The sequence below is a fragment of the Pinus tabuliformis genome, chromosome 2_2, assembly GCF_031772625.1.
Source record: "Pinus tabuliformis cultivar Carrire ecotype Pingquan chromosome 2_2, CPIR1, whole genome shotgun sequence".
Lineage (NCBI taxonomy): Eukaryota > Viridiplantae > Streptophyta > Pinopsida > Pinales > Pinaceae > Pinus > Pinus tabuliformis.
In genome coordinates, this window is record NC_142300.1 from 330,869,913 (window position 1) to 330,896,772 (window position 26,860).

Below are 26,860 nucleotides of genomic sequence, written 5' to 3' on the forward strand. Positions count from 1 at the left end.
CTTCAAATTTCAAAAATTATTTTTAATTTTCAAAATATTCAATTTAATAGTTATTTTTTTCAAAACTTTAATAAACTTTTTAATTTAATTTTTAATTTTTAATTTTATTTATTTATTTTTTCAAAAATAATTGAAATCTGAACCATTTTAATTATAAAATGATTACAATATAACCCGCCTTTGGTAGGTATAATAAAACTAAATTCTAGTTCGTCATTTAAACAAAGTACAATACCTAATGCATATAAGATTTATAATTTAATTATAACGGATTTATGCCAAAGGCTTTAAAAAAAAATTCCCATCAAACATGAGAAATCTTAATGAAATTTAAATAAATTCCAATTTATTATGAATTTAAGAATTAAAATTCAGCGCTAGCTCGAGGAAATTAGCCAAAAATATTGGAAAAGCTTTGGAAACGACAATTCAAAGACTATGAATCTGCCAACAGGTTCCACAACTTCAGGGTTTAATATCATTGAAATTAACCAACATGGATCTATCTTAAGGACTGATCTAACATGAGCAGAGACAGATCAAATTTTTTCATGTGCAAAAAAAAATGTGTAATTTTTCATTGTTTAAATTGTATTTTTGAATGCTATAGAGATTACATAACAAGTGTATTGAGCTATTTTATCAACCCACAATAAAATGGTTTTTTTTTTTAATATATTTTTAAGTATATGTCAATATTAATTCATATTAAAATATTTTTATTAATAACCCATATTGGATATTTTATTCTATACAACATTTTCTTTTAATATATATATATATATATATATATATATATATATATATATGAAAATTGATATCATGTGTTAAAATATTGTTGAAAAGTATAAGGATTAAACAGCTTACTCACTTACTTTTTGAAATTATATTAGGTCATATGGACAACTAATTAAACACACACACACACACACACACACACATATATATATATATATAATTTTTTTATTAGAGTAGACATTGCTTTTCTATTTAGAGAATGTTTTTATTTTATATTTTAAGAGAAATATGTGATAACTCCAAGTTGAGGAGGGACATACTTATACATAGCCTTTAGAGTGGCTCTAAATTGAACCTTTGGGCTTGTTACATCAAGCATTAATTTGCAATTAAATGTTAAAAAATAACTAATTTGCACTTAAAACATCAAAGGGGATTAGTTTAAAATTTGGGAACATGTGTCTCATACATCGGCCATGGGTCTGAGTAGGACACACTCTGTTGAGTGTGTCGTGGATATTTTCAGTACCACATCATCCATGTGTTACATGTCTCTTTGGGCACATCACTCTCATCGATCAGATCAGTGTAAACAGGGTCTACCAAACCCTAATTCAGTTGCTACATGCCCTAGATATGCCACCTCATTGATTGCTTTCATCCATGAGAGTTTCCTGACTTCAAAATCTACTGAAGTGCTTCCTTGGGTCACCAATGCACCCCTGATCAGGGGTAAGTGCTCTGCAGAGCAGGTAGCCCCATCCAAGGCTGCGTTGCAGAGCACTTAAGCCCACTCAAGCCTGTGTTGGGCGAGAATCCTCGAAATGTTCTTTGGATCCTAAGTATATTCCTAATTTCTAGAGCCTTCTAGAAGGAACCCAACTCCTATCCTATTAAGATGAGCTCGACTTAGGATAGCCTTGGATTATCTAATCCTCTATCCTCTCATCCCTTTGAATAGGGAAACTAATCATCCAATTATGGAAAACAATTCAATGCCATATTAATGAAAAGACCACTTTCATTCATCTATAAATTGGCCTCCCATCATAGAGCCAAGGAGCTTGGATATTATAGAGAAATACTATTGGTTTAAAGACTTGAAATCATTTTCAAAGTAATGTTATGCTGCTGGATTGATGTTGCTATTAGTGTGATGAGGGCTTGGACTAAGATGGATGAGTTACACAAGATCGAACCACATTGGGTGTAACTTCTCCTTCTATCAATCAATAAAGTTGTTTGTTCCTTTTCCATTACTTTTGTCTATATCTATGATGAATATATGTTCAAATGTTGTCGATTCCTTTTGTTTACAATAAATAGATCATATGCTTTTATTGTTATCGTCTTCTATTTATGTTGGCAGGTACCAATTGAGCGAATTCAGTTTGAGCGGGAGCGGCGGGAGCAACTCAAAGGAGATCAAAGGAAGCAAAGGATCACAAGTAGGTTCTTTTATCTTATTTGTTTATTGTAGGAAAATGTTAAACATTGTTACTTTAGTTGTTCTAAGTGTAACTACCCACTTAGGGAAGATATACTTATCCGTAGGTATAAATTCCGTATAACAAATTGGTGACCATACTGGGGAACAAATATCATTCCTAGTAGTTATCCCTTGTCTTAGCAGCACCAATAGACTTTGCTTGAGTTCATTTATGTATATTCAGTCATTTTGAAGCTTGTTTGGTCAAAATGTGTGCTTATTTGTGTGCTGATAGTGCTCTCTGGCATCAACACACTGTTGTTCTTGACACAGTGCGCTGCAGAGCAGCCTTAGCCTAGAGACAATGCTTTGCAATGCACTATCTCCCACTCAGGGTTGTGCTGGTCCCTGTCAAGCCAAAAACCCATCTTTTTGCTTGATTTTTTCCAAACTGTTTCACATCTTCTTTGCTGAATGGTCAATGTTTCTTTGTCCCTGAAGTCCAAATTAGCATTTCTTTTCCATGCCCACTTTGGCTTTGTTTGTTCAATGTTTCTTTATGTTTTCTTTATCATTGTCGAATCAATCCCAAAGTTATCTTACATTGATTAGTCTTTACTTTTCTGAAAAAGAAACTGTCGTAAAGTCTTCGTTTCTTGTGAAAAGCATTGATTGATTGTTTGTGCATTTAGTTTCTTTATGTTCATCTAAACATTAAAGGAATGAAAATAAAAACATGCACAATGCATTTAGAAATTTGTGTGTGCTTGTAGGAATGGTATAGGGAAAGTTGCATTAGATGTGCTTTATGCTCTTTGTTTAAAGATTTTGTTTGCTCTATCCCTTTTAGTTACGGTTTTCATTGTTTAAATCAAATGAAAAGAATGTTTCCCATCTTAGTTGCATTCTAGGAGTTTTAGAAACATCATGCGGTGAACTTGAAAGACAAACTTTTAAACAAGATCAACTAAAATTTATCTCAATAAACCTAATGGAGCATTATAACTTAACGCATAACATTTAGAGGTCTAGGTTAGAGACATGTTCTAGCGTTGTTAAACATGGTAGCTGTCGCTAAGGGTCTGTGATACATTCTGAGTGTGATACCTCATTCCATGTACGTAAGTGTATCGTAGCTCGTCCACGTACTTTCGGGTATATCAGGCAGTGTTATAGTACAAAAAGTATAAGGGAATGCTCTCACTGTGTGGTTTCACATTAGACAGTACTAACACAGATTGGGCCTCCACGTAATTTTGGGTATATTTGGGAGGACTACATTAGGTTGCTATCCATCCATAGGTAACCAAGTTGGCTGCCTTGTATACTGTGATACACCGAAAACAACATTTGGGGAGATTACTTGTACGTATGTTAAGTCCTTGGCTCCTCCGAGATGGTATATTGCAATTCACAGTTACTTGGTAATTCTTTTGCCTAGATTACCCTCTTTTTGTTTATTTCTTTTTATAATAAAATCAATCAACAATCATGGAAGAAAATAAACCTTTACCCTGTCGTTCGCATAGGACATCGAGTAAACCATCTTTATCGCCTGAAGCTACACCTAGTCAGCGAAAGCAGTCTCGTTTAACTGAGTCCATTACATCACAAAATTTTGGTTCTTCATCTGATTTACCAGAGTCACCTATACCGGTACATACTATGATTCCAGTTACTCCTACTATTACTAGTTTATTTGTGACTAAAGTGGAATCTTTACAATTTCTTGAGGACACTGAAAGTGAACTTAGTGAAACGGTAACTAAAGTTGTCCAACAAGAAGTTGATCCTCAACCCAAAGTTGTTCAACAAGAAATTACTTCTGAACTCGAATTTGTTCAACTGGAAGTTGATCCTGAACCTATCATAGTTCAATAAGAAGTTACTTCTGAACCAAAGTTGTTTAAGAAAATAATCCTGAACCCGTTGTTCTTTTACCAGAACAATTGGATCACAAAGTTGAACAAACAGAAGTTGTTCCCATACTGGAAGATGATCGACCGGTTTATCCTCAGGCATCTGTAACTGTTGAGACTTCTCCTTTACCGCAAATTCAAACACCAGAAATTTATTACGGACCTGATGGTGAAATCCTTCCACCTAGTTTGATTGCTATTGAAGAGGAATTTGAAGAAGAAACTTCACCTAGAACTCCAACTTGTTTTGGACCAGGGCTTTATCTTTATCCTTATTTTCCTCGATTAACTTATACTGCTCCTCTTGATCTTGTTTACTTTCAAACTCCCTAGATTCATTAGGACATTTATTGGGTCATTTGACTATGGCTTAAACAACATCCCTGATTGTATCATCTGTTACAACTGTGACATCATCTACTGTTGCTACTTCTTCGATGTTTACCACAACACCTGAGTCACATCTGTATGGTGGTCCATTCGTCCCACTGGGTTACCAATCATTATCTGGAACTCACTCTGGTGTTTCTTCTAGTCCATGGTCTTCACCCATGTCATCCACGGGAATTTTACCTGGTTCTTCACTTACAGATACTGAACAGTTTGATCCATCAAGTCAACGTCAAGCTGGTCCATCTGGTTACCATCCAAGGTATCCACTTAACGTTGGATTACCTCCATATGGAGAACAATATGCCCAATCTGCTTATTCTCCATACTCCGGGGGGCCACCATATGGTAGTATACTGTCATCTTTAGGTCCAACTTATTCTGGAATGACTGTTTGTCAATGGCAACCTACAATGCCTGTTCAACCAAGGCTTGTGTATTCATCACAACCAATACAACCTATTTCATCCATACCTACTACGCCTGTCGTTACGACTTTACCATAGTCGCAAGCTCAGTTGATTGTATCTCAACCTTTGCAAGCTGATCCTTCAACCTCTTACCCTCAAGTTTCAGGTCTACAGACTCAGTCTTCTCAGGCCATTTTACAACAATCGTTTGTGTCTGAAATCCAACAACCTCAGGCCAGTTTACCATTAACTGGGATGACTCAGACTTATACTGGTCCAATTTATCCACAACCTGGTCAAACTTATACTGGTGGGAAACAACCATTGTATCAACAACCGTGGCAGCCACAATACCAACAACAACAATTCCAACAGTACCAAACTTATCCTGGACTTGGTCAACAAGCCTATGCTGGGTTTGGTCAACAACAAGCTTACCCAGGTTCTAGTCAACAAGCCTATGCTAGTTTTGGTCAACAACAAATTTATCCTGGTTCCCAACAACAACCTTATACTAGATATGCTCAACAAACCTACCCTATCAAGGTTACCAACAACAGATTCCTTATGCTGGTATGCAAAGGCCTATTTCCCAAGCAATTCCATCTTACCCTGGTTACGCTCAACCCGACCTAAACTGACAGTTGCCTTTTGTCGCAACACTTGAATTACCAGATTTAAATCGGCTTACCAATGATCCCATTCTTTATTCAGCTTGGTGGCCGGTGATTCCACACAAATTGCCTTATGATATTCCTAAGTTCAATGGAAACCCTGGAGAAGATCCGTCCAATCACGTTATGACTTTTCATTTATGGTGTTCATCCAACTCCCTAAATGATGATTCAGTAAGACTACGTCTTTTCTAGTGAACGCTCACTGGTCCGGTTGCAAAGTGGTATATTGAATTACCACAAGCTTCATTTGAAAACTTCACAACGTTAGCCACTACATTTTTAACCCATTTCCAGTTACCCATCAGATATGAAATTGGAACGGAACTGTTGACCAACTTTAAACAGACCATTGCTACTCACATTTTTGATCATATTCATGAGTGGCATCGTCATCATCGAATGGTCAAAATTTTTGTTCCTGATCAGATTTTAGCCGAGTGGTTTATTAAATCCTTGTTGCCATCTATCACTGAGGATGTGGCTAAAGGAGGAGTTGTTATTGAAGAGCAAGTAATTTCTCGTGCCCAATACTTAGACTTGATTTACACCCAATCTGGCACGCTCTATGATAAGATTCCAAATGCACCTAGACCAGCTTTTACTGTTCCACCACCTCCATCCAGTAAGGACTCTCATGCTGGTGATGGTGTGATAGGTTCTTCAAGCACTCAAACAACAAGTAGACCATCTAGTCAAACACTTGCTATTTCAAATCAAACCTCTAATACACCTAATAATACACTTGCTTCCGAAATAAATGATTTGTCATCTGATAAAGGTAAAAATGAAAAGAAACCTGGAAGCAAGAAAAAGGGGAAAATCGAAAAGAAACAAAATTCTCCCCCTCAAGAGAAATCATCTGATTCCTCTTCTCTGGCTAGGAAACCTCGTTACCCATGTTTAATTTGTAATGAGGAACACTTTATGTGAGACTCTCCTCACCGCTCTGAAGTCTCAAAAATTCTTAAGACTTCTAGTACATCCACTGTGTTGACAGACCCTTTTCCAAACCCAGAGACTCATTTGGTTGCTACAGATCATGCTTCCACTTCAAAAGTTCTTATGTTATCCGCCACTAAGCCTAAGACTGATGTTTTGGTGACTACACGAAGTAAAGATTACGGTAATCCACCGTCATCGTTGAATAACCAAGCTATAGAGCAACCCAATACTTTGAATTCAACTGCATCTGACTCCATACCACCACTCATTGCACCAGAGTTAACATTAAACTGCCTAAGGGAGTTGTTTATAAATCTACATTCAACCCTCAAGCTCGAGCAATGCAAAATTATAACATAGTAGAAGATTTGGCTCAGTCACCTTCTGCTATGTCGACACTTGAGTTGCTTCAAAATTGTCCCTCCCAAAAGCATGCTTTATTGTCAGCAATGGGTGGAATTGATCCAACAGATTCCAATCTCGTAGTTTTTAACCATGCGGGCTATACACCACAATTACTAGCATAGTTAGCATCCTTGATCCAAGTAAATGCTTTGAACACTAAACCATTGTTGACGAAGGTGCATTTACTTGTATCATGTCAATGAATTGTTGGAAAACACTTGGCTCACTACCTTTGTCACGATCACCTACGATGTTAAAATATTTTGACAGTCGCACTTATACACCTTGTGGAATTTTAAGTAACCTGCAGATAGAACTAGGGGGAAAAACTGTAACTGTTGAAGTTGAGGTTGTTGACAAACCCCTTGACTACAATATTTTACTAGGAAGACCGTGGGTTTACGCTATGGCTGCTGTGGTTTCGACATACTTTCGTATGATCGCTTTCCCTCATAAAGGTGGAATCACAATAATTGATCAACTCGCCTTCTTCGCCTCTAGTTCACAGGCAACTGGAAGCATTCCGTTAGTTCACGGACCTCCGCTATCTCTTCAGAACATTGGAGTAGGTATCTTCAAATATTCTTCCCTAATGGGCACCTTTTCACTACCGTCACCATCACAAATGATGAAAGTTGCAAAAGTTGAGACCTGTAACATGATATCTTCCACTTCATCTGACTCATGGAAGATTTCCAATAATTCCGAAGTTGATATGCGTAATGAAACCATGCCACTAAGCCCAATTGAGCTCACATAGCAATCAATCTTTTTGGCTTGCGCAGAAAATCCAAATCCATCATCACCGATTGTATGGGTTGATTGTTCATTAGAATATGGTACTTCCTCTGATCCTTTTTCACGTACATTTTCTACTGATGAAGGAATCATCCAATCAATGATGATAGAAGAAGAACCATGGGCAGATTATCATCATCGATCCCATCTTCCAGATCACATAGAAGATATTCCAAATGAACTAAATTGCCCTTCAGTCATTGATTTCCTTTCAAATTATGTACTTATAGACACAATCGATTCCAATTGAAACTTATCGAATATCAAAGAAACCATTTCTATCGATATTTCGACCAAACCTGGAATTGTAGAAAACATCCATGTTGGCAAATCTTGTTCTCCATCAGAACTTGAAACTTACCGTGCTCTTTTTCGTGAATTCCGTGATATATTTGCTTGGTCATATGAGGAAATGCCAGGGATTTATTACAGTATAGTTGAACATGAGATTAAAATGTATCCTGATGTCAAGCCAGTACAACAACGCCTTCATCCTATTCATCCGAAGAAGGCTGCTGCCATAAAAGTAGAAGTTGAAAAACTTTTGCATGCTGGTTTCATATACCCCGTTCCTCTTACCGATTGGGTTTCCAATATTGTTCCTGTCATGAAGAAACAAGGAACAATATGAGTGTGTGTTGATTATAGGGATGTTAATCATGCTTGTCCAAAAGACAACTATCCCACTCCCTTTATCGACCAGATAATTGATGAATGTGCCAAATGTGAAATATTTTCATTTATGGATGGCTTTTTTGGCTATAATCAGATCAATATCCACCCAGAAGACCAATCTAAAACTACCTTTATTTGTCCCTGGGGCACATTCGCATATAGGAAACTCCCTTTTGGTTTGAAGAATGCTGGGGAAACTTTTTAGAGGGAAATGAATTATGCCTTCCATGACATCAAACACATCGTTCAACCCTATCTAGATGACTTACCTGCTCATTCACGGAAATGGGCTGATCACCCACAACATTTGAGAGCCATCTTTTTACGGTGTTGACACTACAAAATTTGACTCAATCCACATAAATGTGTGTTTTGTGTTGGTTCTGGTCATTTTCTTGGTTTTGCAGTGTCCAAAGAAGGAATTCGACTCAACCCCTTGAAGGTTAAGGTAATTCTTGATCCGCCTCCACCTCCAAATTTACTTCAGTTACAGATACTCCAAGGGAAGGCTAACTTTCTAAGGAGATTCATTCCCAACTATGCTAAAATGGCTAAAGGATTTACTCGTCTTTTGAAAAAGGGAATTCCCTTCCATTGGGACTAGGTTGTGCAAGATTCCTTTGATGCTCTCAAAGATACCTTGATCCGAGCGTCATTAATGTATTCCCCTAATTACCAAAATGATTATTTCCTGTATCTCGCTGCTGCAGATATAACCATTGCTATGGTTTTATTCCAAGAAGAAGATGGGATTTAACACCCGATTTATTATTTGATTCGTAATCTCAATGATACGGAAGATAAGTATTCTTACGTGGAGAAGCTAGCTTTGGCTTCCGTTCAAGTTGTACAAAGATTTTGCCATTATATCCTGCTCCGAAAGACCACTGTCATTTCGGATTGCAACCCTATGACATACATCTTGTCACATCAATTGCTAGGGGGAAAATATTCAAAATGGATTGTCATTTTGCAGGAATTTGATTTGGAATTCCTCAAATCCAAGACAAAGAAATCTCTAGTTTTTGCCAAGCTTCTTTGCAACCTTCCCTCTACCACCATCGACTCAACAATGAAACCATCAATTCTGAATGAGTCTCTATTTCTGATCTCGTCATCTGACCCTTGGTATGGATATATACTGATCTATCTCCAAATCAAAACTTTCTGGTTCGACACCTCTTGCTTGTAACAACAACGTATTTGATATCAAGCCAAAGATTATTTGATCATTGGCGACACCCTTTACCGTCTCGATATCGATACAATTTTTTGTAGGTGCCTCACACATGAGGAAGCGAAGAAAGTTCTAAATGATTTCCATTCTGGTGTTTGTGGTAGACATTTATTTGGTTATACTACCGCACAGAAAATTCTCCCTGCTGGTTAATTCTGGCCTACCATATTTAACGATTGCATTACTGCTGTCAGAAATTGTCATGCATGCCAGATTTTTTACCGTAAAACTCGATTACCACCTACACCACTGCATCCTGTCATCGCTGTTGGACCATTTGAAAATGGGGCATTGATTTCATGACATGTAACCCTCACTCAGCTGGGGGGCATGGGTATATTATTGTCGCTATTGACTATTTTACAAAATGGGCTGAGGCGATGCCTACATTAAACAACAATGGTTAGACAACTGCACTTTTTTTCTTCAATCATGTGGTTGCACGGTTTGGTGTACCACAAGTTATAGTTACAGATCATGGTTCACATTTTTGCAATCACATGATGACTGAAATAACTGCCAAGTTAGGACTCTCACATCGAAGTTCTACTACTTATTATCCACAGGCTAATGGACAAGTTGAAGCCATCAACAAAGTCCTTAAGTGAATGCTTCAACGAATTATAGGAGTTCACAAACGAAACTAGCATTTGATCCTATACTCAGCTTTGTGGGCTTACCGAACCTCGGTAAGAAATGCAACTGGATTCCCACATTTCAAATTGGTGTATGGTCTTGAGGCAATCTTGCCAATACAATGTGAGATTTCATTACTAAAACTCATAATTGACTTGTTACCTGACACTTCTAATGAGGAAGCACATTTCTTAGAACTCATCCATCTAGATGAAACACGTCGTGAAGTCGCATTGGCCAATGAAGCACATAAGAAACGAATTAAGGTGCAATATGACTGCAATGTCAAGCCTCACATATTCTCAGAAGGAGACTTGGTCTTGCTTTATGATCAGGAAGTCGATAAATTAGGAACAGGAAAATTTGAACCACTATGGATGGGCCCCTACATTGTCAAGCGTGTTTTGGCAAAAGGCGCTTACGAGTTGGTTGATTATGATGGAATTCCATTGTCGCAGCCCCGAAATGGGCTGTATCTTAAACGTTACTATGCTTGATTATGCGTAGTAAAAACACTGTATATATGCTTTGATTGCGTGTGTGTGTCACAGTGTGACTTTTAGAGTTTTTATGTGGTTAGTAATTCGCTTTGCATTTGTTACAGATGTCGGAATCTTCAGAACCATTTGTTGGTTATGCTGATGGTGCTAGTCGTAGTACACAGAACCTATCCTCCACAGCATGGGCCATATTCACTCCAAGTGGCGAGTTAGTGAATTTTCAAGGGATTTGTATCAGTCGTTCTACGAACAATATCGCTGAGTATAGTGCATTGATCAAACTCCTCTCTGATGCCATTTCACTTGGCATTCGCCGAATCATCATTAGGCTAGACTCACAACTTGTCGTACTACAACTTACGAATGTTTATACCGTCCAAAATCCAACTATTCATCGTATATTCCTTAGAGTTCGTCTCTTGGAAAGACATTTTGATTACATTCAATATCAACACATTTCTAGAAACTTTAACACATTGACTGATTCTTTAGCGAATTACGTGTTAAACAAACATTTACGACATATGTAAAGAGTAAATTTTCAATTCACATCAACAGTTGAATAGGATTACACATAACCATACAAAAACATTGAAAGTAAAATAGATAGATGTTCAAAGATTTTACAAAATTTGTGTCCAAGTCATGTTGGTCATCTGGCCTCAAAACCTCAAAATGCATACAGTAAATCATCCTAAGTAGATCTAATGATGCTCATGATAACAGGTCACTTCTTGAGCTATCATGCGCAATAGCCTCATCCAATGGATAGGTACACCAATATTATGGCGCTGTAGTCTCATCGGTAACTCCTCAATCCGAACATCTGGTATACTGAGGGTTAGCTCCTCTATATGATGCTTCAACTCTGTTAGTGTCTCGATCATATCTAAATCCTAGAGAACTTCTCTTCTGACATTTCTCCCCGCTAGTTCACCTGCCTCCTGTTGATGACCCATTGGTCGAACAGTGGCAATATCTGTATACATGAGAACATTTTTAGTTTAGTCTTGGAAACATAAAAAAAACACAAAAACATGTAAAAACTCAAAAAATAAAAAATACATGGTCAAAATTTTTTACCTATAGCACCCCATTGAGCACCCTCTAGTAATCTCAAATCTAGATCTCTATGGAAATCCATCCCTGCATATGGATGCTCCTATATGACAATATGTTGTCGACGGAGCCAATTGAATAATGTGGTAGAAAATGAGATTCATGACTGACTAGCATGTCTTGCCATCAACTCTACCCATCTCTGCATCCATGGATCTCTAGGACCAGCTAAACTCAATGTCACATGTTGAGGTTGCATCAATGGAATTCTCTCCAAAGTAAAAGCGATCAAGATCGTTCCATAGCTGATATTTTTTGTTTTACTGCTTTTTACTTTAGCCAACTGCTCTTTCATCAAAGAGAATAGTGCCTCACACTAGTTGAACATAGTTGGCTTGAGACACTCGAGTGCATAATGCATGTATGATCTATTCATGACATGAAGTGTCATGCTCCCCGCCAACTTTGCGACAGTAAAGAGGATTGTACACAAGGGCATATCACGAACATCCTTGATGTTTATCTTTCCATCTTTGCTAGGCTGTGTACCTAACTGACAAAATTGTCAAATGTAGTCCCTTACTGATTCACCCCCACGGGCAGAACCTAAAAGAGAAATGGGGGCACCACGTCTCGACAATCCTGTGAGAAAGTAAATATCATCGATCAATATAGGGAACACTTTGTCCCCTATGTGAAAAACTTGTTCCGCTGGATCCCATGAATGAACCAAGAACTACAATAGTTCTAACTATTGCCTCATCCCGGATAACCTGAAATATTTGAGTAACCCATAATCTCTAAGGGCCTCAATAGTACCAAGATCATTTAGGGCAACCATATCCTGTTCTTCATGTTCTCTTTCACTCCATGTGATAGCCATTCTGAGCCAATCAAAGACTGAAATCACACCATAGCCTTAGTTAGGATCCATTTCATGCAAAAAACTGAAAATATTTTGGGTAGAAATGATGAATCAAATTTCTAAATTGCACCCAACACACCCCTGATCTTTAGACGGTGCGATGCAGAGAAATTTTCCTTTTGTTTGACTGCTTCGCAGTGCAATTTTCGATGCATAAGGGTGCATTGATCCTAGGGCATAATATATTTACCCTAGGGACCCAAAAACCCTAAAAAAATTGCCTAAAATTGAAAAATTATGATCTTAAATGAAAGAGAATATGTAGATCTCCTACCTGGTCCTGACGACACGAAGAATGATCCACAAAATCTCCCGCAATCAGCTGCTGAAGTTTGAGGTAAAAAATTGGTTAAGAGCACAAAACTAAATGATAAATGTCAAATGGTAAAATGACTTGGTAAATTCTTGTTTTATGGTTATTTCATGTTCATTTAATGAATAAACTATATTTTTTACCTTTTTTTACCAATAAACATCTGTTTGGTGGTTCTTTGAGCAGGTTTACAGTTGACATAGTGAATTTGACGTGCATGATTGTAAAATGTACTTTTGACCACATAGCATACTTTTATCTCTTTTTCAAGCTCTGTGAAACATAAAAAAAGGAACCCCCCTAGAGTCCTCTTTCAGCTCTTTTTAGACTCTCAAAATATGAAAAGATTGTCGGGCGTTTGTCCTTTTCAGCTCGTAAATGGCATCTACTCAGTATAAGTTTAACCCTTTTCTGGACTGAGATAGATTACTTATGAAAAAATAATATGTTGATCGAACATGGTCAATATGTTCTCTCTTGTATTATTTTACACTTTTTTCGGACTTGAGAGAAAAATTTACAAAAAAGAACTTGTGGAGTTTTCTTTTTGTCCCTTTTAAAACTCTCTATATATGAAAAGGACTGAGTTCTCATTGTCGTTAAACTTGTTACAGCATCAAATAGCGACAAACTTGTCCATCATGACAAGACTGAGTTTCACCTGCGCTAGACTCGTTAAAACATCACACAATGATGGATTCACCCAAAGGGTAGAATTATACATCAAGCATATGTTATCCTCCTCAAGCTTATTAAAAAGTAAATATGTACCAGTCATCAATGACTGGGGAAAATGGGAAAAGGGATAAATCAATTTATGGTAGCAAGTCGCTCTTAAACATGACACACTTCATCTTTGTGACTATTTGGGTTGGGTTATCTGCTTGATGGTTATCATACCTATGGTTTATCACACCATCCATCACTTTGGTTTGGGTCAATGCTACCAATTCCTTTAGTGTTGCCGACATGTTTAAGAGAAGTCACTCAGTAAACTTCATCCTTTGCAATACTCATAAACCTTCATTTTCATGATCGCCATTCCTAGACATTGTGTCATCAGTCACATTCTGTCTTCAAAATCATTACACTCGTTTCGTGTCGTTGACAGGGGATACATCAAGGCCCTCCTGCTACGAGTCACTTCTTGTGTGACATCAACACATTATCTAGGAAGTTGACTTAGAAACAACCTTCCAGTACCTTGAGGCTTGCATACATCAATGACAAGTTTCTCGCTTCCAGCGATAGTTTGACATCACAGGTCTTGGATTAAAAGACTTTGTATGCTGTTCGACATCAAAAAATCTATTCACACCATGCAGAATGTACTGTAGTACCTTGAGAATCATTATCATTATTGGTGTTTTCTCTCGCGTCTGTTAACAACTTACATCATTGGCTGGTAATCAGACAGTGTCTTCCCATGTTCGACTTCAGATCACATTTTCACATGGTTAGACTCTTACTTGAGCAAATGATTGGATGAGATAGAGGACCTTGGATCTAGTTTCATCCATCGGGGCTACGATTTTAGGAGAGTACTAAATCATCTGTACGATGGCTTTACAAAGATAGTCATGGATCTATATTTGTAGACGATTATCTGATTTATGTACTTGTAATGAAAAGTTTATATGCCAAGCATGGGTATGCCTTCCCTCAACAATTCATGAAAAATTTAAATATATCATGATATTATGTATTGTAAATTTTGCAGGTCACCGTCCGCTTTAGATCTTTCTCATCACATCATAAAGCATATCACTCAACATTATCATTTTTGACTTCATGCTTTAGGGGGTAGCTATTATAGGTCTATTAAGGCACATCACTCCCGACGATCAGATTAGTGTAAACAGGTTCTATCAAACCTAATTCAGTTGCTACACGCCCTAGACATGCCAACTCATTGAGTGCTTTCACCCATGAGAGTTTCCTAACTTCAAACCCTGTTAAAGTGCTTCCTTGGGTCACCAACTCACCCCTGGTCAGGGGTAAGTGCTCTATAGAGCAGGTAGCCCCATTCAAGGCTGTGTTGCAGAGCACCTAAGCCCACTCAAGCCTACGCTGGGCGAGAATCCTTGAAATGTTCATTGGATCCTGAGTATATTCCTCCTTTCTAGAGCCTTCTAGAAGGAACCCAGCTCCTATCCTATCAATATGAGCTCAACTTAGGATAGCCTTGGATCATCTAATCCTCTATCCTCTCATCCATTTTAACATGGAAACTAATCATCCAATTATGGAAAACCATTCAATGCCATATTAATGAAAAAACCACTTGCATTCATCTATAAATTGGCCTCCCATCATAGAGCCAAGGAGCTTGGATATTATAAATAAATACTATTGGTTTAGAGACTTGAAATCATTGTCAAAGTAATGTTATGCTGTTGGATTGATGTTGTTATTGGTGTGATGAGGGCTTGGACTAAGTTCGATGAGTGACATGAGATCGAACCACATTGGGTGTAACTTCTCCTTCTATCAATCAATAAAGTCGTTTGCTTCTTTTCCAATGCTTTTGTCTATATCTATGATGAATGTATGTTCAAATGTTATCGATTCCATTTGTTTATAATAAATAGATCATTTGATTTGATTGTTGTCGTCTTTTGTTTATGTTGGTAGGTACCAATTAAGCAAATTCAGTTTGAGCGGTAGTGACATGAGCAACTCAAAGGAGATCAAAGGAAGCGAAGGATCACAAGTAGGTTCTTTTATATTATCTATTTATTGTAGGAAAAGGTTAAACATCTTTACTTCAGTTGTTCAAAGTGTAACTACCCACTTAGGGAAGATATACTTATCCGTAGGTATAAATTCCGTATAACACCATGTCATGATCCTTTTCTGAGATTTAGATAACTGTTAAAATAATAATTACACCATAAGGCGTTTCCTCTGGGAAGAAATCCCCCAACTACCACTCTGTACTTTTGTGTATCGTTAGATCCAATGCTAGACGATTGAAAGTTTTTCCACCATTAGATCTCATTTTTTAACCGCTTTAACTGTCCACTGAATCTTGATTTGTGCAACTGGTTGATCTTTATAATAGGTCATTAAGTTTCTTTCCTCGCCTTCTAAATAAGTGGGTTGCTCCTGCAATTTTCATTTGTATTTTGGAGAGTCAGAAGGATTTCATGGGCACTTGAAAGTTTGGATTCAATTTGCAGCAATCCACTTGTGAGTTTTGAGCATTGAGTGAGGTCCCTCTCAACTTTGTATGAGGTGCTTGAGGTGCTTAACTAGCTTCATTTGAATTTATTCTTCTGCATATTCCTTTTCTCATTTACAATTAGCTCATAAAAATATGGTTTAGGAACCTTCTTACCATCCATGACCGCACCATATTCAAAATAGTGATCTGTATTGTTTCTTTAAACAATTACAGAATATGAACAATTTTTTTTAAACATGGTTTAGTACCGAATGTCTATTGGAAAAGAATGCATTACTCACTGAAGTTATCGCTTTTCAGTGGAGGAGCTCATTTGGTCTACGCCGAGGGAGGTCAATCGCACGTGATGTTCCATGAGCCTCAAATTTGGGTTTCGAGACGCATATAATGGTTATGAGTAATTTTAAAATTTACTAAATTATACATTTAATACGTATATAAGACATTTTTCTGGGCCCATGTCCGCGATGGAGTGCACCTGTTCCAATACATCCATGTGCTTTGATGTCGCCTCCTCCAACCCTAATCTGCTCTGCCATTCCAACCTCCCCTTTATTTTTTATCTGCAACCATAAGATTTCTTGATCAAAACATCAAACAAGCATTTAAAAGGTATGTGGATATAATTGAAGTTCGACTCACATAGTTTTGAGGAAAATTTAAAAACGAGATATCAATTTAGCTTAAAATCATAATGGAAATATTGGTGCAACAAAAATGCCAAATAGATTTAGTGGAAGGAGATTGTCCATCACTTCTAGGATAGTAGTAAATTTCACAAAAAGAAAGCAATCTCAAACTTCCACCAAGTTCAATTAGTGAATTCAAACTATGGAAGATTCTTAGAAGATCAACTCTGCTATGGCTCTCCTGTGCTTTGGTGTATATTTTTACAATCTTCCTTCCATGAAATTTTAATAATGTAAAATATATTATAAATAAATGTATGTTTGCAGTGGTTTGTTGAATCTATGATGTATTTTGTTATTGGTGTATTTAAATTTATGCAAATAAAAGAAGACAAATAAAATATAAATAACCTTAGTCTTATATAAAAATTAAATAATTTGAATTTGTAAAGAAAATATAATTTAATTATAATTTTTAATAATATAATACATTTTTTTTGGTGGGGGAAGTTTTCTTAGATAAAGTTTTATTATTAAATGTTATTTAAATTATAAAATTTAAAATTAAAATCCCTATATGTATATATATAATATTTTCAAAGATTTTGCTTAATTCAAATTTCTTTCTTTCTTTCATTGACAATTAAATTAAAATTAGTATCAATGAGTTCAAAAATAATTTGTATAAGCTAATTGGAATGATGATTATTTAACTCATATTTGGGGTGAATTTGAACTATTCATTATGTGAGAGATGTTCTTTGTAAGGAAACTAGCTCACAAAAAGATAGAAAAGATAGATCAACACCTTAGAATTCAGCCTCTTCGAGGGGGCAACCTCCTTTACATTATACAAATGAGCAATTCTTGGATTATACAAATGACTAAACCTCCCTTCTATATATAGGAGTCTAAGGGGTCACAATATAATCAAGCCGACATAATAGTAATAACATAAGGGCACAAAAATAACAATAGTGGGTTTCTATGGGGCATACTAATAACAATATGGGGACAATAGGGGCACAATAATAACAATAAGGGATACACTGACAATAGTAATGGGGGGATCACTAGTATTATAGGGGCCTAACATGCCCCTCTCCTTCTGAAAAGCGTTGTCCTCAACGCTTGAGTAGTTCTGGATGCTTCTGTATAAAATTCTCATCCTCCCATGTGGAATCTTCAATGGATAAGTTCTTCTACTTGATGAGATACTCCGAAATTGATTGATTTCGTAGCTGTCCAGTTCTTGTTTTCGTGACTGCTTCCGGCTCCAATATGATTTTTCCTTCCTCGTCAAGTTCTGGCAATATTGTTTGAACTGGGAACTTGTTACCTATAACCTTCTTTAAACATGAAACATGGAAAATTGGGTGCACTCGGGAAGCTGCAGGAAGCTCCAATTTGTATGCCATAGTACCAATCTTTTGCAACACCTTGTATGGACCATAATACTTTGGTGATAATTTATTATCCTTCTTAGCTTGCTTGAGGGACATTTTTTTATATGGTTGTAGCCGTAGGAATAACCAATCACCTACATCAAAACTTCTTTCGCTGCGATGTTGATCTCCCTATTGTTTCATTCTATTTTGCGCCAACGTGAGGTTATCCTTTAAGAGTTGGATAACTTGTTGTTGATGCTCGATGCGATGTTCCACTTCTTGAACCTTAGAATTTTCTCTTAAATATGATGTGATGGATGGTGGATGATATCCACAAAATGCCATAAATGGGGTCATGTTTATCAGATACAAAGCAACGAAGATATCCTTCCAAACATTTGTTTACTATCTCAGTTTGCCCATCAGCTTGAGGATGATAAGATGAGCTATGAGCTAACTGAGTAACGAGACAAGAAAATAATTCTGTCCAAAAATTTCCAGTGAAAATGGGATCTCTGTCGCTTACAATAATCTTTGGGTTTCCATGTAGCTTTTAATTGTTTCCATAAATGCAGTAGAAACTGTATTGGCTTTAAATGGATGTGATAATGCACAAAAGTGTGCATACTTGGTAAGTCTGTCAACTACCACCATGATGACACTCTTTCCTTCAGACTTGGGTAAACCTGTGATAAAATCCATTGAAACCTCCTCCCAACGTTGGCTTGGAATAGATAAAGGTTGTAATAGATCTGGGGTCATAATTGTTTCAACTTTATTTTGTTGGCAAAATTTCACCACAAACTTTTGAATATCCGATTTAAGGCCATCCCAAAAAAATTCCTTCTTAAGCCTGTGGTATGTTTTTAAAAATCCTGAGTGCCCTCCTAAGGGAGAAGTGTGCAATTCCATAAGAATCTTTTGTTTGATTTGGGAATTATTACATAGGTATAAGCGATCTTTGTACCATAACGAATCATTTTTCCAGCTAAATGTATCAGATGTACTAGGATCTTGTTGTAACTTTCAAATGAGTGCCCACACTTCTTCGTCATTCTTCCATTCCTCCCTTGCTTCGTTTATCCAATTTGGTTGGATAATAGAAATGGCGCACAACAATGCTTCCACATCGTCATCCTTTGTTGAGAGTGCATCTGCCACAACATTTTGCTTCCCTTTTTTGTAGATGATTTCAAAGCCAACATCTTTGTGACCCATTTTTGTTGCTCTTCAGAGGACAATCTTTGTTCTAAAAATTATTTAAGACTATCATGATCCGTTTTTACCTTGAAATGTCTTTCCATCAGGCAGGGTCGCCATTTCTTAAGTGCATGTAGTATTGCCAACATTTCCTTCTCATAAATAGCTTTGTGTAAATACTTTCCCTTGATTGGACAACTTTCAAAAGCAATGGGTCTTTCATCTTGCATTAAAACAACACCAATTCCATTTCCTGAAGCATCACATTCCACAATAAAGGTTTTTGTGAAGTCTGACGTAGCTAAGATTGGTGCTTGGCACATTACCTTTTTAAGATGTTCAAAGGCCTTTGTTGCTTTTGGAGTCCATGAAAATGCATCTTTCTTCAATAATGTTGTTAGAGGTGCTGCTATTCTCCTATAATTCTTAAAAAACTTGCGATAATACCCCGTCCACTCGAGAAATCCTCACAAATGCTTTATAGATGTGGGGATTTTCCATTCCTTAATGGCTTTAGTTTTGCTAGGGTCTACCTTACCACCTTCATGAGATACAATATGACCAAGATATTCCACCTCTTGTACTCCAAAGAAACATTTGGAGTTTTTTCATATAATTGTTTCTCCTCCAATAGTTTGAGCAACCTGTCAACATGTTCAACATGATCCTTCCAAGACTTGCTGTAGATTAGCATATCATCAAAAAATACTAACACAAATTTTCTAAGGGTGGGTTTGAAAATGGAATTCATCAAACCTTGAAATGTAGAAGGTGCATTGGTAAGGTCAAAAGGCATGATCAAAAATTCATAATACCATCATGAGTTCTAAATGTTGTTTTCAGAATGTCTCCAGTCTTCATTTTGATTTGATGATATCCCGAATGAAGATCCAACTGGGTGAAGTAAATTGATCCATGCAATTCATCCAATAATTCATCAATGACAGGAATGGGAAATTTATCTTTAATAGTGAACTTGTTGAGCTCCCTATAATCCGGACATATGCACCATGATCCATCCTTCTTGTGCACCAATACTACTAGAGCAGAGAAAGAACTTTGACTAGGTTGAATTATACCAGCCTCTAGTATTTCTACAACCATACGTTCAATTTCACTCTTTTGGGCATAAGGATATCTGTACGACCTGATGTTTGGAGGAACACTTCCTGGAATAAAATGAATAGCATGATCATGATTACGAATATGTGGGAGACCTTTGGGAGTCTCAAATACCTTGGAATGATTGTCCAAGACTTTTTGGAGATCTGGAGAAAGAGATGATTTTGATGTGGGAACCTCTAGCGAACATAATTGTGCAATTACACCTCGTTGTTCCTTCTTTAGAAGCTTTGTCATACCATTAGAGCTGCTTATCTTTCCCGGTTTCCTTGCAATACCCCTCAATTCAACTTCCTTTCCTTCTGAACAAAATTTCATTAAAAGTTCTTGAAAATTAAAAGCTATTGTACCCAAGGATTGTAGCCATTGGACTCCTAGCACAACATCAACACCACCCATTGGAATGGAAAGCATTGGGCTATTCAATACATATTCTCCCATGGATATCTTGATATTATGGCACTTTCCAGAGCAATTTATGGTTCCTCCACTTGAAACCATCACTTGACACTTTGGTACAATGAATAAAATTATGGGTACTTCCTGAATCAATTAACACTATTACCTTTTTCTTCTTGATATGTCCTTCTATCTTGATAGTTTAAGGAGGGGTAATTCCAGCCAATGCATTACAAGATATGATCAAATTCATTTCTTCTTTCTCTAGGGTTTGTTCCTGGAGTATATCCTCTTCTTTTGACATTTCTTGTTCCTTTTCTTCCTCCTCTTCACAATCTATGTAGAATAATTTCTTCTCAGCACACTTATGATCTTTATTGTATTTGCTATCACAACTGTAACAAAGCCCTTTTGCTCTTTTTTCTTCCAATTGTTGTGGTGTCAACCTTGTAGGTTGTGGAAGGCTAGGGGCAACAACACTTCCATCTTTATAGTTGTGAGTGGTAGGCTTCCCGGTTGCCATAATTTTACTTTCCATTTTTCCTGCTAACCTGAATGCCTTCTCCAGTGAATCAGGTTCCCAAAGGCGAACTTCATGTTGGATATTATCCTTTAAAGTCCCTATGAACACATCAATCCTATGCTCCTCTGGAATATATTTTACCCTTATGTTCAATTTTTGGAAGTCCTCAATGTGCTCCATCATTGAACCCTTTTGTTTGAGATTTATCAATTGGCTAAAAAAGGTGTTGCTTTTTTTATCCTCATAATGTGCTATTATTTCTTTCGTAAAAATTGCCTAAGTGACAATTTGTTTACGAGAGCAAAGCCATCGATACCATACAAACTAATTTGGTTCCAAATATAAAGTTGCAATACATACCTTTTGTGCGTTTTGCACATTATGGAGATCAAAAAATTGCTCCATCTGTAGTATCCATGTTTCAGGATCCTTGCCATCAAACTTCCTCATATTGATTTTTGGAACATGGTGGGTCTTCATTCCAACATTAGAGTCTATGAAATCATGATTAACATTTCTTTTGTTCTCATCATGAGTTTCCTTTACTACCCTTTCACCATTAGTGACCATTTCTTGTAGCAACTTATTCAAATTTATCTTCAATTCTTCCATCTTATCATCCATGCCATTCATCTTAGCGTCTATGCCATCCATCTTAGTTTCCATGCCATCCATCTTAACTTGCATGCCATTTATATTAGCTTCCATGCCATTCATCTTGGCTTCATTTACCTTTAGTGAGAGTGAAATTTGTTGTACTTGGTCTTGTAATTTTGATACATCATGTTGCATTTATTCCTCTTCTTCACGAGTCATGCTAGAGCTTTTAGGTTGCTTACTAGGTGTTTCCATTTTCTTTCTTCGAGGCATTAATTAATGCTAATAATTCTTCACTATTCCCTTTGAATTCCTTCAAACTAATTTTTCAAACCAATCTTATGCAAAATTTAAAAAAAACTACACACCTTTTTTTCACTTTGTAAGAGCTCGATATTGAATCTGTTGTATCTCTGTAATTGCGGATCTCGAATATCTGAAATCTCATCTTGTGGTAGCCCTTTGAGTCCTCTTTCTAACCCTGCAAGTTTGATCAAGATTGGATTCTCCAAGGAAGAGTTATGCCAAATCTCCCATGGTGACCTGATTATAAACTAGTTCAGTAGAGCGAACTTGTATGATGTGCCACATGTCACTGTTTCGACCTTAGTACTTGAAATTGATACACAGAAAACTACAGGTCGTCCTATTTCTGAAACTTCTTATGAAATTTCAATATGATGCTCAAAACAAAATCTATGACGATTTTCCCCAGGTTACCTGTTTGGAATGTAATTCGGGAGTCTGCAAAAACCCTAACTTCCTCAGATCATCTCTCTGCAAATATAGCGAGAAAAGCTCTAAAATTCGGAAACAAAGTTTAGAATGATTTAGGTTCAAATGGGTTGTTTTTGTAGTTTCTGAAATGTCGTAGAAAAAATATTATAGTGAAAATTCCACGATGACCTGTTTGGAGCAGCGAAACCCTAGAATCCAAAGCTCTGATACCAAATGGTATGAAACCAACTCACAAAAGGATAGAAAAGATAGATCAACGCCTTAGAATTCAGCCTCTTGGAGGGGGAAACCTCTTTTACATTACACAAATGAACAATTCTTAGATTATACAAATGACTAAACCTCCCTTCTATATATAGGAGTCTAAGGGGTCACAATATAATCAAGCTGACATAACAGTAATAACATAAGGACACAAAAATAACAATAGTGGGTTTCTATGGGGCATATTAATAACAATATGGGGACAATAGGGGCACAATAATAACAGTAAGGGATACAATGACAATAGTAATGGGGGAATCACTAGTATTATAGGGGCCTAACATTTTTCCACATTGTAGTGTTTGTAATTAGTATAAACATTTAAATTTGAAAAAAAAAATTAATAATTTAAAAATTATAATTAAAAAAAATGTATTCAGTAATTAATGTCTACCTCATCCTTATTACATCCAGAAGTGCATTTGTATATTATTTAATACTCAATCTCAAATTAACAAATGTCCCTTTTAAAATAAAACTAAGTTAAAATAATGTTGGCTGTATGAATAATTTGAAAAAAAAAATTAATAATTAAAAAATTATAATTAAAAAAAATGTATTCAATAATTAATGTCTACCTCATTCCTTATTACATCTAGAAGTGCATTTGTAAATTCTTTAATACTCAATCTCAGATTGACAAATGTCCCTTTTAAAATAAAACTAAGCTAAAATAATGTTGGCTATAAGAATAATTTACTATTAGTACATATAATAATTTTAAAGATTTTGGTTAATTCTAATTTCATTCTTCCATTTAAAATTAAATTAAAATTTCATATGAAGGATTTCAAAGATAATTTGTATAAATTAATAGCAATAAATATTATTACGCCATAAGGCATTCCCTCGGGAAAGAACTCCCCCAACTACCACTTTTAACTCCCCGGGCTGCCACAAACTCCCCCAGCTGCCACTTTGTACTCTTGTGCACCATCAGATCCAATGTTAGACGATTGAAAGTTTTTCCACCATTAGATCCCATTGCTTTAACTTTAAACTGAATCTTGATTTGTGCAACCATTCAACTTGTTGATATTTATAATAGGTCATTAAGTTCCTTTCCTTGCCCTCTAAATAAGCAGATTGCTCTTGCAATTTTCATTTGTATTTTGAAGAGTCAGGAGGGTTTCTGGCTTAATTTTCATTTGTATTTTGAAGAGTCAAGAGGGTTTCAAGTGCAATTTTCATTTGTATTTTGAAGAGTCAGGAGGGTTTCAAGCGCACTCAAGGGTTTGAATTCTATTTGTAGCATTCTACTTATGAGATATGAGCATTGCGCGAGGTTCCCCTCGACTTTTCTTCGTGATAACCTTAACTTGGGTAAATATTTCATTAAGTGATGATCAATTAATTTTGTTTTGCTTGTTCTTGTCCCTGTCTAGTGGGAGGATTATATTGATTCATATATGGTAGAAGTCGGGTGGATTTCCAATGGTTATTTTCTGACGTTGGAGTACCTGGAGAATGGGAAAATTAGTTTCAGTTTTCACATACCCACGTTAGAACCAATGCTCACATTGGGGTTTCCTCTTCCGCCTCGCATCCTGTAGGAAATTGGCTTTCCATCGAAGTTCAATGACTTGATATGTGCCATCCTTCGACTAAAAGGTGACACTCAATGCTACAAGGTACTCCTCATAACATTTTATATCAAATCAAATCAAATGGAATATGTTGTCTATTTATTCATTCTTGGTGTAATTTAGAATTGGAACACAGAGGGTAGTGACATTTAGCATGGTTAATGCAGGCTGACAGGGCGCATGGAGAAGAAGCTTTGTCTGTATCGTGTTATATGAAAGACAATCCTGGAATAACATAGGAAGATGTTGTCAATCATATCATTTCCATGGTCAATGACTTAACCAAGGAACTAAATTGGGAGTTACTTAGACCCGACAGTAGTGTTCCCATCTCTTAAAAGACGCTTGTTTTTTACATTTGCAGATCTTTTCACTATGGTTACAAATACAGAGATAGCTTCAATGTTTCTAGCAATGAAATAAAGAATTTGGTGAGGAGAATTGTCGTTGAAACTATGACTTTGTAACCACATCTGAAATGTACAATAAGTTCCTATGTTTCTTATTTTGCTAACTAAACCTGGAGGTTTACTAAGGATCTCAGGTTTTTTGGTCAGCTAATAAAGATGTCCATATAATGATCTGGAGTAGGTGGTGGAGTTGATTGGGAGCATAGAAGATACCATATTATATTATAAAATATGTGACTTCATCTTATAAAATACGTCCATTCATGCCAGTGTGTTTTATTGGTTATATTCGATATCACTTCGATAGAGTGAGATAATCAATCTCGAGGATGGGGATAACGCTAAAAGCACGTAAATGTTAGCATCATATTAAATACACAATGCTTGGAGAATTTATATTCAGAAAATTGATTAAACATGAAAAAAGTAACATAATAAAATTAAAATAAACTCATAATACTGCATACTTTATATAAATATAAATGTTAATTTATTTAATTTTAAATTTTAAAATAAAAAACTATTATAACTAAAAATTATAATTTAATTAATAAGGATTTATATTTTAATCTTTGGGGATTTTTTTTAAGGAACCTCAAGGACATTGATGAGAATTTGGCCTCCCAATGGTAAGTTGCTTTAGCAATGAGACCTAACCAATTGATCTAACCCTCAAGGCTTCCCAATTATCATATATTTGTGGTGTTCCTTTGCAACATCTGGTACAATTGCTAATTTTATGCGTGTTGAAAAATATATATATTTTGTTTAACCTACACATTTTATTTTCAAACACGTTTTTATTGTATATATCTTCTTTTCCAGACATCTTTTACTTTATACACATTTTTAACTCTAAACACTTCTGGTTCCAAAGCTAAATAGATAAAAGTTTAAAATAAAATAAGAAAAAATTTAAAATAAAATAATATAACTCACAAACCACTTACCACTGACTTCTCTAAATTAATTACAATGGAAAATTAAAAGTAAAATTTTCAAAAATAAAAAATAAATTGTTTTTTAATTTACATAAAAATGCAAATATTCAACCTTCTCCCCCCTTCCCAAAATTAAACTAATCCACAGCCAAGGCAAAGGATATTGAGGGCATAGTCCACCGGGAATTAACCTAAATAATAAATAAATGGGCTTATGAAGCATGATCTCGATTTCCTTTGCACAGATATTCATATTTGCGTGTTTGAGTAACAGTGTGATTGACTATTTAAGTTTCGATGAATTTCACAACTGTGAACCAGTCGGCAGGGAATTCGGTGTTGAGTATGATATGTAAGGAATGGAGCTCTCAAATCAATTCATTTCATAGTTTACATTCATGACATTCATGAAGGAAAAATGGTAATAAATATACAGGAAAGTCCTCCTCATAAATAAGAAGCCCTGAGAAGGCCTTGAGAATTTTCAATATTGCCTTCAATGGACTCGTGAAAAGCCCATTATTTGAGGCGGAACTTAACCTGTTATAGATACAAGGGACTTACAACCACTTGTCACATTTATGTCTATTGAATTTTGATATGTGAAGGGAGGGACCTGCAAGTCGTAATTAGTGATCAAAGCGTTCTAGAAAACCAGGGACGTATAACAACTTGTGACATTGATTGAGCTTCCTGTTGAATTTAGAAGGGACTTATAACAAACGATATCTCATCTGTCTCCCTGTAAAAAGATTGACCTTAAACCAAAACCATATGCCTGAGCAGTCCGGACAAATCCGTGGAATGTGAGAGGAAACAACAT